The 12,769-nt window shown below is 39.8% G+C and overlaps 1 long non-coding RNA gene across 1 annotated transcript in view; it reads left to right on the top strand.

The window, feature by feature from the left end:
* The window catches only part of LOC136834365 (uncharacterized), a 253,856-nt gene that overhangs the window by 150,029 nt on the left and 91,058 nt on the right, over positions 1 to 12,769 (top strand). The window lies entirely within an intron of this gene.

The raw sequence follows: 12,769 nt of genomic DNA, 5'->3' as shown, positions 1-12,769 counted from the left end.
TATCATGGATAAATTCACAGTAAAAATTACTCAATGTAGTATAAATTTTATATATATATATATATATATATATATATATATATATATATATATATATATATATATATGTATACATACATATATATATACATACAGATATGTATGTTTATACATACATATGTATACACACATAATGTATATATATATATATATGTATGTATGTATACATATATATATATACATACATATATATGTTTATGTATTATTATACATACATATGTATACACATATAATGTATATATATATATATATATATATATATATATATATATATATATATATATATATATATATATATATATATATATATATATATATGTGTGTGTGTAACTGAATCACGAAAATTATGGAACGTGATGAATATAAAATAAAGATAAAATCCACGAGGAAGAAACAATGGAGTACTGCTTAAGGCCTTCGACTTCTTGTCCTTTACTTAGAAAGGTAAAGAAAGAAGTCGAAAGGCCTTCTGGCACTCTCTGTTTCTCTTTCACTAAATGAATTTTATCTTTTATAATAGACCTGCTATATATATATATATATATAAATTTCTGACTCGTCGGGATCGACAGAGTCTCTCAGGTGGAAAGCAAGGCGTTATCACTGGAGCCATACAAGTCTAAAAAGAAGTTGGAACCTGAGAGCAACTGCGCAGGAATTACCTGGGCAAGCTAACTGCTTTTGCATACCAGCAGTTTTCTAACTTCCCGACTCAGCAATGACCCAATAGACAACATTTCATTCGAATTATCCTTCTGAGTGAATAAGATAGAATCATCAACACACAATCACGTGTGGAACAGAAATAAATTTCTGACTCACGTCGGGATCGAACCCAGGTCTCTCAGGTGGAAAGCAAGGGCGTTATCCACTGGGCCATACAAGTCTAAAAAAGTTGGAACCTGAGAGCAACTGCACCAGGAATTACCTGGGCAAGCTAACTGCTTGCATACCAACCCGGATTTTCCCAACTTCCCACTCACCAATGACCCAATAGACAACATTTCATTCAATTATCCCTTCTGGTGAATAAGATGAAATCATCAGCACACAATCACGTGTGGAACAGAAATAAATTTCTGACTCACGTCGGGATCAACCCAGGTCTCTCAGGTGGAAAGCAAGGGCGTTATCCACTGGGCCATACAAGTCTAAAAGAAGTTGGAACCTGAGGCAACTGCATGAGAATTACCTGGGCAAGCTAACTGCTTGCATACCAGCGGTTTTCCCCAACTTCCCGACTCAGCAATGACCCAATAGACAACATTTCATTCAATTATCCCTTCTGAGTGAATAAGAAGAAATCATCAACCACAATCGTGTGGAACGAAATAAATTTCTGACTCCGCGTCGGGATCGAACTTAGGTCTCTCAGGTGGAAAGCAGGCGTTATCCACTGGGCCATACAAGTCTAAAAGAAGTTGGAACCTGAAGCAACTGCACCCAGGAATTACCTGAGCCAAGCTAACTGCTTGCATAGCGAGTTTTCCCCAACTGACTCAGCGAGAGTTGGGGCTTCCCTTTACTCTGAGCTGGTGAGCTGCCAAGGTATTCGCGATTGCGGTGCTTTCTCGGGTTCAACTGCACGAATGTATGTGAATAACGCCCGCCGCCTGACCTGAACCGGCGATGATCAAGTATTTCTGTTCCACGTGATAATTTCATTGATTTGATTTCTGTCCGCTCAGAAGAATATTCAAGTGGTTGTCCTAGTCGTACTGAAGTCGAAGGACGAGAAGCGCTGTTATGCAAACGTTGCCATTAGCTAACGAATATTGGTGCAGTGCTCTCGGGTTCAGCAACTAGACGAAGTACGTTCTTAGGAGCGAACATGGACTATTTCACGGGTAATACGGGACCCCGATCCAGAAATAAGTGTAAATGATGAGTTGGGTTGGTAGATAAATTTACGGTAGCTAGCCTTAAAAATAATTACCAGAAATAACATATATTCATTTTTGTCGCGTAAAACTGCAAGAAATTATCATATAAAGAGATTATTTTATTACGGTATTTTTGTTATTTTGCTGTCATTTCAAAGGTGAATGTTTGTAATTTGTGGAAATATAACTAAAAATAGTAAAGTAATGTAAATGGTAATTATGTCAACATAAAAACCTGTTGGTTATGTTAGCTACATGTGCTTTGGTAGTAATTTACAGACATCTCCCTGAAAATCCTTCATTTTCACCTCTTTGAGTATGCATCTGGGTCCATGAACACCTCTCGGTTCCAACTTTCTTTAGAGGTGGCAGTGAATAACACCCTGCCTTTCCACCTGAAAGACACAGGTTCGTTGTCCCGATCGTAGTCAGAAATTATTTCTGTTCACACGTGATTGTGGCATTGATGATTTCTATCTTATTCACTCAGAAGGGATAATTCGAATGAAATGTTGTCTATTGGGTCATTGGTGAGTCGGGAAGTTGGAAAAACTCGCTGGTATGCAAAGCAGTTAGCTTGCCCAGGTAATTCCTTGGGTGCAGTTGCTCTCAGGTTCCAACTTCTTTTAGACTTGTATGGCCCATGGATATGCCCTTAGCTTTCCACCTGAGAGACCTGGGTTCGATCCCGACGTGAGTCAGAAATTTATTTCTGTTCCACACGTGGTGTGTGTTGATGATTTCTATCTTATTCACTCAGAAGGGATAATTCGAATGAAATGTTGTCTATTGGGTCATTGCTGAGTCGGGAAGTTGGGGAAAACTCGCTGGTATGCAAGCAGTTAGCTTGCCCAGGTAATTCATTAGGTGCAGTTGCTCTCGGGTTCCAACTTCTTTTAGACTTGTATGGCCCAGTGGATACGCCCTTTCCACCCTGAGAGACCTGGGTTCGATCCCGACGTGAGTCAGAAATTTATTTCTGTTCCACGTGATTGTGTGTTGATGATTTCTCTTATTCACTCAGCGGATAATTCAGATGAAATGTTGTCTATTGGGTCATTGGTGAGGTCGGGAAGTTGGGAAACTCGCTGGTATGCAAGCAGTTAAGCTTGCCAGGTAGTTCCTTGGGTGCAGTTGCTCTCAGATTCCAACTTCTTTTAGACTTGTATGGCCCAATGGATGCTGCCCTTTCCACCTGAGACCTGGGTTCGATCCCGACGTGGGTCAGAAATTTGTTCTGTTCACACGTGATTGTGTGTTGATGATTTCTATCTTATTCACTCAGAAGGATAATTCGAATGAAATGTTGTCTCTTGGGTCATTGGTGAGTCAGGAAGTTGGGAAAACTCGCTGGTATGCAAGCAGTTAGCTTGCCCAGGTAATTCCTTGGGTGCAGTTGCTCTCAGGTTCAACTTCTTTTAGACTTGTATGGCCCAGTGGATAACGCCCTTGCTTTCCACCTGAGAGACCTGGTTCGATCCCGACGTGAGTCAGGAATTTATTTCTGTTCCACACGTGATTGTGTGTTGATGATTTCTATATATATATATATATATATATATATATATATATATATATATATATATATATAAATTTCACTAAAAAACACTAATATCAATAAATGTATAACTAGGCTTTGTTCGATCTTGTCTATGTGCGTATGTTTATGCGTATGAATAGATGACGTCACAGTATATTCCAAAAGATTCATTATCATTTGGGAGGGTGAATATGGGATTGTGGTTCATCATAATTTAACATGGCTGCAGTACTGCATTCTCGGGTACCATAAAACCTACGAGAGAGAGAGAGAAATGTACACCACTAGAGGCCCAGCATTAAGTACTATATTTTCTTTAGAGATACCTTTTAAACAGAATATGTACACCACTAGAAGGCCCAGCATTAAGTACTATATTTTCTTTAGAGATACCTTTAAACATACGAGAGAGAGAGAGAGAGAGAGAGAGAGAGAGAGAGAGATAATATGTACATTAATAGAAGGCCAGCATTAAGTACTACATTTCTCTTAGAGATACCTTTAAACATACGAGAGGGAGAGAGAGAGAGAGAGAATATACACAAAGCGGAACAGTAATGCTATCGCCACTGCACAAGACAATCACAATCACGTCATATAACCCGAAGCAAATTGTATCAGCACTGAAGCCAAACAGCGCGTGCCATTTAGGCATGATAAATTAATAGAGTAAGCCAGTTAGGAAAGCCGAGGGTAATGATAATCATGAGTGCGTATAATTAGCATGTATAATTAACACCGGCTGAAAGGCCTGTATATGCTTCCACTCACTCAACTTCCCCTTCTCCCTCCCTCTCCCTCCCTCTCCCCCACTCATTATATCTAATCCAGCTGCATGGCTGAGTGAGCTACTATGCGGTGTTTAATGCTGCTGTATTCAATCGCATTTGGTTCCTCTGCAGTGGTTGGCACACACACAGAGAGAGAGAGAGAGAGAGGTAGGTGGATTCAAAGAGAGAGAGAGATGGATTCGAAGAAAGAGAGAGAGACATAGATTCAAAAGAGTGAGAGAGAGAGATTCAGAAGGGGAGAGAGTGAGAGAGCAGGGAGAGGGATTTAAAGAGAGAGAGAGAGAGAGAGAGAGAGGGATTCGAAGAGAAAGAAAGAGTGAGAGAGAGAGATAAATTAAAAGAGAGAGGGGGAGAGGATTAAAGAGAGAGAGAAAGAAAGGAGTATTGGTCAGTACCAAAGGGGCAGCGAAGACTTACCTCTAAGAGAATGTCATTAGCTCAGGATGGCAGAGTACAAGGAGCCGTTACAAAGACAAATACCGCTTACTGCTGCTGCTACTACTACTACTAATACGTCTACTGCGAAGACGGTTTTTGTTGTTTGATGACCGCGGTTAATACAACTTATATTGTTGTTGTTTATGCTTATCTTATTTTCATTTACGTCGAGCTTGTTCACCCTGATAGGTGGAGGACTCAGAGTTAAAAGACAATGGTTTTACTGTATTTTAACTGCTGACTGGAAGACGAACGACTCTTCAGAAAACTTACTCAATATATATCTGTCCGCCTCTATGTAAATGCACGATCTTGAGTCATGGGTATTACCAGTGGGTATATATATATATAGGTGTATATATATATATATATATATATATATATATATATATATATATATATATATATATATATATATATATATATATATATATATATATATATTATATATATATATATATATATATATATATATATATATATATAGTATATATATACAATATATGCACATATATATATATATATATATATATATATATATACACATATGTATACATTCCACGAGCACTCACTGACGGTATTTCCCAATGTCGTGAGGGCGGCTTCCCGAAGGAGCCGTTAGGTCAGTGAAGACCCTCCCTAAGGTTTCCTTTTCACAATACTTGATCTCTTTCCCGATATAACGATTTTCTAAGGCAGTAAACCACTGAATTCATGTTATGTTCCCCGTCGTCGTATAGAACCCTGTTTATCGGTGGAACCATAAAAGTAGGTTCTTCTCCCGTCATGTATAGGTTCTGTAAGAGACCTGTACTCAGGGGCTGTCTCTTTCCCTTCGCTACCTCTTTACCCTTTATTCCTTCTTGTTCCATTTTATTCTTCATGTCAAAATGTTATCACTTTCACCTGTTTAAACACCCTTTCCTATTTCTGTATCTTCGCATTTTTCCCTTATTTCTCTCTCTCTCTCTCTCTCTCTCTCTCTCTCTCTCTCTCTCTCTCTCTCTCATCATTTCTATTTCTTCAACTTTATCATCCTCACTCCTTCCCCTTCCTGTCCCGTTCTCTGCCTCCTCACTTCGCCATTCCTGACTCGTCTCCTGTCTCTTCCCTAACTCCTTCCTTCTCGTCTCGTTCTCTTTTTCACTCGTTCCTTTTCTCCCTCTTTCTTTCCTTCTTCCTCCTCACGCCTGAAAAAATATGAAAGCCTCGAAATTAGAGCCAGAATGTATCCTTTGTCCCAATTAACTCAATAAAAGACTTTATCGACTCTTACTCCTAGAGAAAAAAATAAAGATGGGCCTTTTTTGATGATAAAAAAAACTTTGTTGCAAAAAAAATTTTTTTTCAGAAAAACCCACTTTTTGTGACAAACTTTTTTGTGTCAGGCAAACCCCCTTTTTTATGACAAATTTTTTGTGAAAACTTATTTGTGACAAAAAAACTTTTTGGTGCAGAGAAAAAATTTTTGGCGACAAAAAACATTTTCATTGGTGACAGAAAAAACTTTTTTGTGTGACAAAAAATAAAAATTTTTGTGACAGAAAAGAAACCTTTTTTGTGACAAAAAAACTTTTGTGACAGGAAAAACATTTTTGGTGACAAAAAACTTTTTTGTTGGCAGAAAACCCCATTTTTAGATGATAGAAAAATACTGTATTCTGGTGACAGGAATACCCCTCTGAAGACCGCCAAGGCTGTGGAGTTTACTCCAATCCATTGACGGTCCTTTATCCAAACGAACTGAGCAGATAACATTATGACAGTTCCAGTTTTTTGAGTGGGTATAACAGCAGCCCTCGTTTCAAAATGAAGCACGGCAATTTGTAATTGCTGTTATAAAGTGCTGTTATTAAGTGCTGTCATTAGGTGCTGTTATCAGCACAGGCTCTCACTCGTTCGTGCGTGCAGCCAGTTAAATTCTATTTGCCTTGGCAATCGACCTTTTCATAAAGGCCAGTAAAATAGAACAGTGGTCTTTTATCAGGGAAGGTATGTGAATTATATTACGTAAACCTCATTTGCAAAACCGAGTAATCTTACTTCTTTGTAATAGTCTTCCATCCCTCGTCAGTCTAAAATTATGATCATTATTAGGCAGACGGAGATTGCATTTCATATCAGGGATATCAAGCTCTCTCTCCCTCTCTTTGATAAACTTAGTTTTAAACTTAACATTATGTTTTCTCAGTCAACAGAGTGCAAAATTTTAACAAATGTTAAAAATCAATAAGTGGAATGAAGGTACCTGGATAAAAAAAAATAAGGTTGAATTCCTGCTCGTTTTACCAACAAGTTATAGAGGGAACAAATTTTAATACGGGGTAAAAAAAAATCAGTCAATTAAATGACGATACCTGGACAAAAATAAACAAAAAATAAGGTTGAATTCCTGCTCGTTTTACCAACAAAATATAGAGTGAAAAAAATTTAATACAGGGTAAAAAAAAAATCAGCAATTTATAGGTCGACAACTGGATAAAAACAAACAAAAAATAAAGTTAAATCTTCTCGTTTTGCCACTAACTAGAAGGGGAACAAAATTTACCGGGGTAAAAAAAAATCAGTCATTTAAAGGACGATACCTGGATTTAAAGAATAAACAAAACATAAGGTTGACTTCCTTCTCGTTTTACCAACAAGTGGAAGGAGGAGAAGTAATGCGTTCTTTCTGTCATTATCTGTCCTCGTCAAGAGATTTAAAAAAACGGAACGCGTATTTTCCCGAAGAGAGGAATTCCTCTCTCTCCTCAGAGTTAAATAAACAATTAAAAATTTCCGTTCCATTTCTCCCTCCCGCGATCTTTCCCAAACTGAGCTTTTCCCACGAGACGACATCGATTATCGGGTTCGCCTCTGAAGAAGCCTTTTCCGAGTCAAGTGCGCTCTGTAAAAAGTTCGCTCTCAAGCGCACCAATTTTCTAAATGAGAAAGACAGGAGCCGACTTTGTGTTTAGTATTATCGGCTTCTGCTTATCAAACTTAATTTTTTTTTAACGTGAAATCTTCATTCTCTGCGAGAGAGAAATGTCTGTAGTCTAGGATTTACCTTCCACTATGGGGGTAATGCCATCAGTACATCTCATGCGGTGCACCGTAAGCATTACTTAAGGTTCTTTGCAGCTTCCCTTCTGCCCGTAGCTGCGACCCTTTTTATTCCTTTGACTGAACCTTCGTTCATTTTATCTTTCTTCCATCTTTCTTGACACCTTCTTCTATCAATTGTTTCTTAGTGCAACTGCGAGGTTTTCCTCCTATTACACCTTTCAAACCATTTTGCGCTCAGTTTCCTTTTCAGCCCTGAATGACCTCATGGGTCCGAGCGCTTGGCCTTTGGCCTAAATATTATATTCCATTCCATTCCTAGGATTTACCTGGTTATGTTGCAGTCTATTCTGTTTGTCGCTGTGTATTTTCCGATTGCCGCTTACGCTTCAAACGCTTCTTTTGTTCTCGGCGCAGTTTGCGTTCCACGTACGAGAAACGATTTGTATACAGTCTTCATTATGAATTCAAATGACCGTTGACTTGAAGGATAGCTGTCATACGTTGACAACCTGTGTCTAATGGGTATACTTTGACTCCAAAAAGGAAAAATGATGCAGCCAGCCGAAACAGGAGGGCTGGTTTTTCACAGTCTCCCATGCTGTTTGAATATTCACTCGCCCTGTCATGCGAAAGATTACCACGTTCCCCTCTTTAAAGATAATTTTGTATAGCCAGGCAAAGTATTTATATCCCCACAGGGATGAGTATTATATCTCTTAAAAAGGAAAAAGGAAAGTTACTCATTATAGCGTTTATATAGATAATTATGGTGTTGCCACTCGTCCATGGCATGATCATGTTGGGCTAATATACTTAAATGGCCTCACACAACATGACCCCCGTAGTGGGGTAGCGCCGTTAGTGCACCTCATGTGGTGCACTGTATGTATTACTTAAGGTTCTGTGCAGCGTCCCTTCGGCCCCATCTGCAACCCTTCTGTTCCCTTTATTATTCCTCCGTTTATATTCTCTTTCTTCCATCTTACTTTTCACCCTCTCCTAAAAACTGTTTCATAGTGCAACTGCGAGGTTTTCCTCCTGTTACACCTTCCAAACCTTCCTATTCTCAATTTCCCTTTCATCACTGAATGACCTCATCATAGGTCCCAGTGCTCGGCCTTTGGCCTAAATTTTACAGTATAATCCGTTCCATTCTCATGACATGATATTGGAAATACTTTCTGTATGCAAAGAATATGCAATGAATCTGTCCCCTGGACTTTGGAGTCAGGTTCGGATTCCACAATAAGCTGTAGGTCCCATTGTTAGGTAACCAATTGGTTCTTAGCCACATAAAATAAATCTAATCCTTCGGGCTAGCCTTAGGAGAGCTGTTAATCAGCTCAGTGGTCTGGTTAAACTAAGGTATACTTAACTTTGGGAGTCAGGGGATAATATATTTACTTCGTTGTCATTATTATAGATAGTTGTTCATATGCGGACCAAACCTTGGTCTTAATGTAAGGATAAATTCTCTGGAGCTAGATGGAATCTGGTTAAAAACAGTACAAGGAGTTGGTGGCAACTAGCATCAACCAATAGGGGAGAAGGAGGAAGTTAGTTTCTCTCTAACCTTCTTCGTAGCAAAACGATTCGGTGCCCATCTTTCGCAGGAAGCCGGTTATTTTGCACTTCCTGCCTGCTTACGCCTACGGCATCGTGGTCTTTTCTTTCTTTTTTTGTTGTGTGTTTTTGTGTGCTTTTGATCTGTGTGTTACTTCCATTTCCCAAATGCAAGCCCGTGTTTCAGGTAAGCCTTCCAGGCATCAGGGACGTTGTCCTGGAGATCGTAAAAACCCTTGCTCCCGTTACTTGTCTTCTTTCTCTACTGACACTCACCCCACTTGTTGTAGGTGCAGATCTAACGTTTGCAATGTAAGTAACCTCCTCTTGAAATCCTTCTGTTCTCAGACACCCCATACGAAGGTTGGGGAGCGCACTTGGAAGATCTCCTAACATCAGGACTGTGGAGTTTCCAAGAGAAACAGCTTCATATCAACATCCTGGAACTGAGGGCAGCCTTCCTAGCACTTCAGGAATTCCAAGAAAAGGTGACAGAGCACTCCGTGGTCCTCATGTCTGACAACACTAGAGTGGTATCTTATGTCAACAAACAGGGGGGCTAGTGTCCAGTCATCTTCACTAGTTGACTGTATAGTTACACCAGTGGGTGGTCTCCCATTCAGTAGACCTCTCACCCAGATACATCCCAGGCAAGAGGAACATCGTGGCAGACAAGCAGAGCTGTCGAGGTCAGGTACTGGAGATGGAATGGTCACGTCATCAGGAGGTAGCAGAAAGGCTATTCCATCTGTGGGGAAGGCCCACGGTAGACCTTTTTGCAACAAGGTTCAACAGAAAACTGGAGGTTTTTGTTCAGTCATTCCAGATCCCGGGACTTTGACAGAGGATGCCCTTCAAGATCCCTGGGTTAATGTGGAACCATATGTCTTTTCCCCCTCTTGCCTAATCTGTTAAGCGATCAACAGAGTGATGATCTCCCAGAACCTCAGGATGACAACGGTGGCTCCCTTTTGGCCACTCGCAGAATGGTTTCCTGATCGTCTAACCTTGTTGACCAAAGCTCTGAGAGATTCCTGCATGGCACAACATTCTTTGCCAACTGCACTTAGAGAGAGATTTCACCAAACGGTGGGTTCCCTATCTCTTCAAGGCTGGAGTCTATCAAGTATCTCTTGCGAACAAAAGACTTTTCTCACAGAGCAGCTACAGAGATGTCAGGCTACCTCAGAAGATCATCTACAGCAATGTATCAAGGAAAATGGGCACTCTACTGTGACTGGTGTTGTCAGCAGGGTTTCTCTCCTGTCAGAACTTCTATTCAGCAAGTAGTGGACTTCCTCATCTTTCTCTGTAGGGAGAAACTACTCTCAATTTCAGCCATCAAGGGTTACAGAGCTGCTCTGGGACTAGTTCTTCATCTAAAAGGTGTGGATCTCTCTTCATCATGGGAAGTATATGAGTTTCAAGCAATCCTGTTCCCTGGGAGATCTCAAACCTCCAAATTGGTACCTGGCCATAGTGCTCAGCAGTCTTACTTGCCCTCCATATGAACGCTTACGAGGCTAACAGACAGGAATTTAACCCTCAAGAAGGTTCTCTTACTGGCCGTAGCTTCTTCAAAGGTGGTCAGCAAACTACATGGACTCTATTTTGATGATAAACATACGAGGGGTTGGAGTTCCGTAGCCTTTGAATTTACCCTGGAATTCATTGCTAAGACTCAGAATCCATCTATTCATGATGACAGATTCGAGCCCTTCTCAGTCCCCTCTCTCTGGGATATTGTTGGTGACAACCTAGACAAATTGTTGTTATGCCCCGTCAGGGCACTGCACAGCTATTTATAAAAGGACTCAGCATCTCAGACCTGTTAGCACAGGCTGGAAGAAGAATGAAGTGTCCAAGAATACTATCTGCTTTTGCTATGTGAAATGATTAGACAAGCTTACACCTCTACTTCACATTCAGATGCTGAAAGAGTGCATGCAAGAGCACATGATGTTAGGACCTAGGCCCTACCATCGCTTTCAAGAACTTGTTGGTTCACAGGATTTTGAAGGTAGGTACCTGGCTTCGCCAGACTACCTTCACAGCCTTCTATCTGCGGGATGTTGCCCACAGGTCCTTGGATGCTTTTTCCTTGGGTCCAGCGGTGGCTGCCCAACAAGTTCTGAAGCTCATCCAGTGCCCCTGGCGGTACAGTTAGTATCTTGCCTATGATATTGGATATGAAAGTGAGTGTGATTGAGATAACTGGTCTTCTTCCTTTCTCTTTCTTCTTTACCAGCGGGCAGTAGAGAGAATAATTCCATCATACATTGGAACTGGTTAGCTGGCGGTGAGCAAGCTTCCTTTCTATAAAGTTTACATGATTGTTCCTGCACAAAACAAAATCTTTTGTAGAAGCAAGTCCCATTCCTCTCTCTTGTGTTGTTTTTAACCAGTCTCCAGCTAGCACCAGATAATTTACCCTTATGTTAAGACTGAAGTTTGTTAGTTATGAAAAGTACAAAGATTTAAAACTTGTCATTTTTCAAAGATGAGACACTCTTAGGCTCTCATAGAGCTTATTCAAAGGGTCATATATATAATATATAATATATAATATATATATATATATATATATATATATATATATATATATATATATATATATATATATATATATATATATATATATATATATATATATATATATATATATATATCAGGTTTCCTGATGGTTTGTTTTTTAGACTACCTTGTTTTAATTGTTTACCTCCACTTCGGTATTTTGTGTGGGAAGGCGAGGTGTTGTTGGTCTCTTTTTTTTCAGGAGCAGTCAGATTTCAGGCAGCACACCATCTAGTTCTCAGAGGAGAACACAGCAGCGGTGGATTTCGAGTATCACCTTGTGGATGGTGGTGGCAGTAGTAGCAGAGATTGTTCACCAGTGATGATGATGATGGTTTTGGACAGCAGCCAGTGATGATTTTCTGTGGACAGCGGAGGAGGACCTGATCTAGTTCCTTAGGAGATGGTATCATCATGGAAGTGTGTGATGGTGGCCCCTAAGGATTTTGTTCCCGAAGAGGAGTGGCTCCTGAGGATTTTGTTCCCAAAGAGAAGTGGGAGACTCATGTGTAGTCCCTGGATTTTCCAGAAGGTGTTCTTCTGTGGCAGCTGAGAAGCTGTGGTCGGCATGGAAGTGTTCGATAGTTGTCCTCGTGGTTTTTTTAGTGTCTCTCTCTCAGTGCGTCTTGAGGGTGGATCTTTTACAATTCCTGTGGTCATTAATATATGACGAGGTTATGGTTGTCATTAATATAAAATGAGGTTATAGTTGTCATTAATATATAATGAGGTTATGATTATGGTCAATAATATATGACAAGGTTATGGTTGTCATTAATATATGACGAGATTATGGTTGTCATTATTATATGACGAGGTTATGATTATGTCCATTAATATGATGAGGGTATGGTTGTCATTAATGTATGATGTGGTTACGATTATGGTCATTG

This window comes from Macrobrachium rosenbergii, chromosome 53, assembly GCF_040412425.1.
Source record: "Macrobrachium rosenbergii isolate ZJJX-2024 chromosome 53, ASM4041242v1, whole genome shotgun sequence".
In the NCBI taxonomy this organism is placed as follows: Eukaryota; Metazoa; Arthropoda; class Malacostraca; order Decapoda; family Palaemonidae; genus Macrobrachium; species Macrobrachium rosenbergii.
The sequence above is the reverse complement of the archived record's forward strand: the minus strand, read 5'-3'. Positions and strand labels throughout refer to the sequence as shown.